A 7614-nucleotide genomic window follows, 5' to 3' on the forward strand; every position below is an offset into this window, starting at 1 on the left:
ATATTTAGTTACCTTTTTTCCAATATTTAATTAATCCAGCATTGGTCTGATCACCTTGTGTATTTCAATGTAGACGAGCACACTAATAATGAAGGATTATTCATATCTGTGGTGAGAATTGCAAAATAAAGCCCAGCATAGAAGGTCAAATAATATTACCTCAAAGGATAGATTAATACAATGAAACATGATGGATAAGTGTGATATAGTTAGATAAAGAGGGAGAAAAACATTTCCCAGTTATCATTGACACTTCACTCCAAGTTTTTTGCATGAAGCAAAAGATCCGGACTGTCTTCAATTGATTTTAACTTCATTCAGACATGTCTGTCATCTATTATTTCACTCAGTGACAGTCAGAAAGAATGGAAAAAAAGAGAATATATTGTATGCCGTGATCATGAATAATGATTTTTCAAAAATTATTTAATAAAGGACCAATACATATACTTTTAGCGTTTTCAGCATATTTAATAGTAACACAATAAATGAGTTTTGATAACATTAGAAGGCAATTCAAGACATAAAAGAGAGCCTATTTGTCCTGTATGTTAAGGCACAAGGAAGAGGACTTCCTGGGATAAAGGGGTTCCCACAGCATGTGAACACATTTCTGATTTGTCTCTGGTCAGAAGTGAATACAGCAAAAGATAGGCCTGAGAGGAGGTGAGAAAGAGCAGTTAGGGATGGTGTATATTAGGGAGCTTTGATTAACATCAACAAAGCTCACAGTCTTAGCCTCACAATCCAGGAATAATCCTACTCGGCTGGTAGGTCTTGGGATATATTGCAGCATAAGTGGGGAGGTGGTAAAGAGACTGCATTGAATTTCATTCTTAACACACCCAAAAAGAAAGAGTCCCTCCTCTCCATCTGTCTTCTCATTCTGATGCTTCTCTTTCCAATACATGTTACAGACACCAAAAGCCCAATTCCAGGAGTCCCCCACATGGACCTCCCAGAAATATTTGCCGGAGGTGAAAGTCTGAGCACCCCATGCAAGGAAACTTCTAGGTGTTGCAGTGACATAGGGTACATCTTGATGGTCACATCCAATACACATGCTTCTCAAAATTTCATATAGAAAGATATGACTGTTGGCCTCTTCATGATGCAGAGTAATATGCACTGCAAAAAAAAGAAAAAGAAAAAGAAAACATGCATAGACATGTGTAAATAAAAAAAAATAATTGTTCTATCAGGAAGTTACTTTACCAGGAAATGTAAAGTCATAAAGACAATTTTGCTTGTAACTTCTAGTAAAGTATAGAGATGATTAATATTGTATACAAGACAAACAAAACCCTAACCACAGATATTATATTTTTTTTGAAAACTTACATATTGAGAGCCAAACGTGAGACCAACTTCTTGCAATCCAATTTTCAAAGTAAAATTTACACATTTTATGCCCTAAATGCTATGCTGTTATCAAGATCATTATCTAGAAATGTTTCTTATTCTTAAAAACTAGTGCTATCATTTTGGAAAGAATGTGAAGATTTTCACTTACTCAAGAACTGCTCTAGGTATCTGGATAAAAATCCATATGTACGTGTCATAAGTGATAATTTAAAGCAGATCTCCGCAAAATCTTTGACCAGACTCTCTGTGGTCCTCCATGCTAGCTCTGGGCTGAAGCTGGATTTTAGAATTAACATGTAGCTCTTCATATTGCAATTAAACTGAACTTAATTTCATTTGTAATTGTACTTGTACTCACAAAATGATTTCTTCCTTTTAGCTTTACCCATTAATTCAAATGTTTGCAATATATGAATAATATATACACATTAAAAAATACAAAACCCCCAAGAATCTCCAGAAAACTATATTCCCTCAAAGAACAGTTCTTAGCAGTTCAAATGAATATACTAAAGAAATGTACAATTTTGTATTTAACATTAAATAATTCACCATTCTGAGCATTATTTCCTTTGCTCCTTTTTAAAATTTTCTACCTACTTCTTTTTCCCGTTATATAATTGAGTACATATTATGCCAGAAAGTATTTCTTTTTCACTATCTTTCAAACTTAATGCTATAAATCTCACTATAAATACAGACACAGATACCAAAGGGTTGCATGGTTATGTTGTTCACTTATGTCTTAAAAGAAGTAAAATATTTGATAAAATATGAAATATTACCTATATGATCTTAACAATAATAATATTTAGATAAAGTGGGAGTGCTGCCTATGGGTGGAGACTTACCTCAGAATTGGTTGAGCCTGTCCATCAGTCCAGTGATGGGCCCTGCACTGAGCTCTGGATTCAGAGGCTGGGGCATGTGCAGCAGCACAGACTCACTCCTGCAAGGAAAAACCTGCAGTTACAACATCTACAGCCATAAAATAAATAAAAGTCACTATTTGTTTGTAAAAGACATTTCATGAGAATCCTTTGAATCTACACATTTGATAATTCAAAAATTACTTCCTTTTGCAAATTAAATCTTTACAGTTTCTAAATTTTAAAGCATGATGGAAAAGTCTAAGTTAGAATTCAGTGTGATCCTTCTTTTTTTTTTTTTTTTTTGCCCCAAATGTGTAAGGTTCCTTAGCCTTATGGCCTTGAGAATACTTAGAAATGAAATTCTGAGTTCCACTTCTTGGCAGACTCCCCTGACATCTTTTTCTGAAATAGCCGGGTTCTGGGGAGACTGCTGCATCCACTGCTTCCTTCTCAAGATAAAGACTGGAAACTTGTTCTAGGCAGGGAGATCTGCCTTTTAGCAAAGAACTTCCGTAGAGACTTACAGTTCTAACACGCCACAGTTTTTTTCAATTTATTTTTCAGAACTGTTAACTGATATGTATATATGTATAAAAAACAAAACATCAACACTTTTTCACTGGTAAAATACTTCCTCCTCTTCTCTCCTGCTTCCTCTGGTGACTTTCTCACCATCCACAAAACAAAACTCTTATCCTTCTCCTGTGCAGGCTTTTAAGCAATAAAACAAAATCGGGGCTGGGCGCGGTGGTTCACGCCTGTAATCCCAGCACTTTGGGAGGCCGAGGCGGGCGGATCATGGGGTCAGGAGATAGAGACCATCCTGGCTAACACGGTGAAACCCCGTCTCTACTAAAAATACAAAAACTTAGCTGGGTGTGGTGGCAGGCGCCTGTAGTCCCCGGTACTCGGGAGGCTGAGGCAGGGGAATGGTGTGAACCCGGGAGGTGGAGCTTGCAGTGAGCTGAGATCGCACCACTGCACTCCAGCCTGGGCAACAAAGCGAGACACCGTCTCAAGAAAAAAAAAAATCAGGAATAAAATTGTTTGTTTTAGTTCACTCTTCTTTTATTCATTTGTTTACTTTGTGGCCTTGTCTTTTAAGGTGTGGGAATGAAAGTAGATGCAAAAAAAAGTGGTATCAATCTCTTAATTATTTATGCCATGACTTTAATAGAGCCTGCTCTGATATTCGTGGCATCTTAAATAACATATGCTAAAATCTAGGTACACACTCACCTGTGTAATATGTCTCCAAAAGCCTGAAAAAAAATAAAGAAGAAGAAGAAAGATTTAGTGCATTTCACAAGATGCATCTTTCACTAAGTTCAGTGTGAGATTTCTACTCAGTTTCTGAAGATATTATTCCCCTACCATCTTCTCTTCTGGAAAGCATTTTCTATTTCTTCTGTAATGAAAAACCCAGTCAGTTGTATTGTCATTAATTAACGTCCTGGGAAAGTCTGACTCTTGAAGACATTCTCTAAACAAGTGAAGGGAGAAGAGGCCCAGAGGGTCTATGCTCTACGTTAACCACGAAAATCCTACTCAGTCATCTTTAGCTGAACCTGTTACCCAAATGAGTGGACCCCAAAATAATGTTAACACGAACCTAGATTCCTAAAACTTCTGATTTTGCCATGTTTCCAAATTAACCTAAATGTAAATGAATCACTATTTTATACATGTTTAACAACCCAAAGTATATTATTGAATTAGATGGGGAATATTTCTTGGGGCTGTTACCTTGATGATTCCACAAAGTTTTGTGGCTGGTGGATAAAGTAGGAGGGACCTTTGGCCTGGTAGAATCCCTTGGTGGGGCTATACTCTCCCAAAAAAGTAGCATTAGTTATGTGAATGTGTTTTTGGAAACACATCATGGAAATAAAAATAGGGAGATGGATTTCAGCTATGAGGAAAATACTTATACATGTGAATATTCAAAAATCTGAAACCACATAGTGAGTTTGTACCTGAAGTAGCTCCACATCTGGTTTATGGCACATTTCCTTCAGCTCCTCGTACATTCCTCTTAAAATCTCCCTCCTATGAGCCATTTTGGATTTACTTAAATGAAGTTGATGAAAAATATCTTTCCCCTTCTTTTTCAGCATCTCCAAATTGTGTTTTTCTTCTTCATGGTGAAATGCAGGCATCTTCTGATACTCGGCTCTAATTGCTTCTAGCCTTAAATTCACATAATCCTGCAGTGATAATGGGTTAGTCAAAAGAGAAATGTATTTATTCATCTCCTATTAAATCTCACTGATTCTTTTTGTCTCTCAAACATCCAATAGTTTAAACCTCAGTCTTGCCAGTTCTTAGAATCTACAAATTGTGTTCTTTTCCTTTCTTTCTGCCTAAAGGTCAACATAGCTGTATCTGACCAATTACATTAAATTTATTCAAGATAATGTGTTTTCTAAGATAGTTGGAAATAAAAAAACACAATTTGAGTTTCTCTATTCCAGCCCATGTTTATGGAAAAGTAAGAACAGTTCATGCTTAAGAGTTGGAGTATAGAGCTATATTTACTAGAAAGAAACAATTATTTCTATTTCTGAGACATGCAACACGTTGCTTAAACTCATTATATATAAAATGACCTTAGACTAACATGTCCAGCTAAATGCGTTTCACCCTGCAAAACCTATCCTAATAAGGCTGCATTTATGATTTGGCCATCTTTGTCTCTCTGAATTCATTTCCTTCCATTGTTTTTCGAAGTCATCCCAATCTGAAACATAGACTTCTTTGTGGTTCCTCAGGCCTCCAAATATACACAAACTCAAAATTACTGCATATGCTGTTCTCTCCAACTAGAATTACATATATATATATATGTATATATAAATAAATAAATAAAATATATATGTATACAAACGCACACACATACATATATACATATATATACACACAACCACACACACATACATACATATACATATATATACACACTCATTGTCCACATGTATATCCACACACACATTTGTGTTCCCCCTCCTCTTGAAAACTTTGTTTCAATTTGAATTTTTCAGTGAGTCTTTTTTCTGACCACCCTATTTAAAACTCAGACACTAATCTCTAGTTTCTGGCCTCTATTGTCCTTTTCTACTTCCCTGCTGGATTATTCTCCAACAAAAAACCTACCACACTCAAATACATCATGTATTGCATATATTTGCATATTGACCACTTGACTCTCTCATTTTGATTGTAGGATTTGTGTGGACAAAGGTGCTTCCTTTCTTCTTTACTAGTATATTTTCTTATTTAATATTCAACATAGACTAGGTTCTCATGAAATACTTTTCAACAAACTAATATTAGCTATCATACACTCAAAGTATAGATCCACAAAGAAAAAATTATTTTTAATATTTTTCTGAAGTCCTCGGAGTTCTCCTTATATTTAGATACTAGTTCCCACGTTTCTGGCATGTTTACATGTCTCCCTCAAGACACAAATCCGTATTTCTCACCACTTTTCTCATCATCTGTTATGTATTATTCAACATTAATTAGTTGAGATTCTTAATTTCATGGTTGCCCTAGATTTGTCCTGTCAATTTTTCTGCCTCAAATTTTCCATACAATTCCAAATACTACTTGCACACCAGCATTCAGATTAATGCTGACCGACACTCAGAAGTTTCAGTTGAGCATTCCGTGACTGCCAAATAACTCTTATGCCCAGCATTTATCCAACCAGCACAAATAGAATGCTGTGACATGGCCCAGTTTCTTGGATCTATTGGTGTATAACCATAGGTTTGTATGAAACAAACCAGCATGCTTTGGGTGACATCAGTGGTTTTCTTAGAAATCTTACCTAACAGGCATACTATTCTATATAAAAATGAGGCCACTTTTTCTCAATGTTTTCTCTCTCTTTTTTTTTTTTTTTTTTTACTGAATCCCAGAAACATTACAGTTTGATATCAAGTTCCTATTTTAAGAGTCACCCATTTGCCCACCATAAGTTCCTGGAGAAGGTAGAGTAGTACAGGACTAACCTTCCAGTGTCTGGTTCTGGTGGTTTCCACATTCAGGTTACTGTGATTTTCACAAGCTTTTTCCCATAAAGACTGCATTTTCTGTAAAAGCTTCTCCTGCAAAAGAGCCATAAATTGAAGCACCAGTGCAGACAATGACATAGGGAGGGGCCCAGAATGAGAGACAAATAAGCCCCTAGTAAATGGCATTTCCTTTGTTTCCCTTCATGTTTGTCAAAGCCCAGAGGTTGGAAGCTAAGAAAGCCCAAACAGAGCTGCTTAAAGGGACTCAGAGTTGGCTTTATCCAATCTCCAAGAAAATAGACCCACAGGAATTTTATGCATCCTTTACAGAAATCAATCTTCAGAGGCATCACTTACCCGGTGTTCCTCAGCAGCCAACTCAATGGGACGGTGTTTGTGATCCCGGTGCTCCTGAGAGCTGGAGCACAGCAAACAGAGCAGGCTCCTGTCCACTTCACAGAACATCTTCTTTGTCTCCCTGTGAGTGCCACACATTTGCTCCTCAGAGCTCAGGAATAGCCAGAGACGGACTTTTCTGGCAAGAGAAGCCATCTTCTTCAAATCAATGTTGGTTTGAGGTTTCTCTGCTGTGTTGACTTTGTGCATTCAAAGCACTGAGTAAGAATTGGGATGTCTTGCCAGTTGAGGTAGAAACAGGGCCTGCAAAAGCTGTGCCCACAGTCTATGGTGACCGGGTCTATGAAGTAGTTCATGCAGATGGGGCAGGTGACTTCCCTCTGGAAGACTTGCGAGATTCCAGAATTCATGTTTCTGAGGAAGAAAGAGCAACATGTCATTTTGGGGCCTGGGTTGATGAAAAGCTTCTAAACAAGTGGAGATACGTGATAGTTATATTTTCTTCTCTTGACAATGTTCATTAAAGTACAACAAACTATTTCTTCTGTTACAAACTTAAAAATTCACACGTAGAGGGAGTCTCCTGGCTTCATAGCAGATATTACTAACCAGAGGACTCACAGTCCCTTCTACTCCTAGTTCCTGTCTGTAGCATAATATGAATCTATTCGATTACCCATTTTCTGAATGTGGATCTGGAAATTCGGGTTGGATTCTAAGTGGTCAGAATAAATCATCGTTGTCCGTATTCTTCCTTCAATAACTGATGAATGACTACGAGAGAGTGGGAAAAAAATACCTGGGCCGAAGAAATATGAGAAGATGGCCAGAGGGTTCTATGACATATTTTTATAGAGGGACACAAAAGCCGGGCAGCAAACCACCATGGCACAAGTTTACCTATGTAACAAGCCTGCACGTCCTGCACAGTTATCCCAGGACTTAAAATTAAATTAAATTAAATTAAAAACAAAGACCCAAATCAAAACAAAATTAAA

General features: G+C 36.9%; 1 pseudogene; it reads right to left on the minus strand.

The window, feature by feature from the left end:
- Positions 1-543: 543 nt before the first annotated feature.
- Positions 544-7026, minus strand: LOC129484722 (putative tripartite motif-containing protein 49B; annotated as a pseudogene).
- Between the last annotated feature and the right edge of the window lie 588 nt (positions 7027-7614).

Source organism: Symphalangus syndactylus, chromosome 6 (assembly GCF_028878055.3).
Source record: "Symphalangus syndactylus isolate Jambi chromosome 6, NHGRI_mSymSyn1-v2.1_pri, whole genome shotgun sequence".
In the NCBI taxonomy this organism is placed as follows: domain Eukaryota; kingdom Metazoa; phylum Chordata; class Mammalia; order Primates; family Hylobatidae; genus Symphalangus; species Symphalangus syndactylus.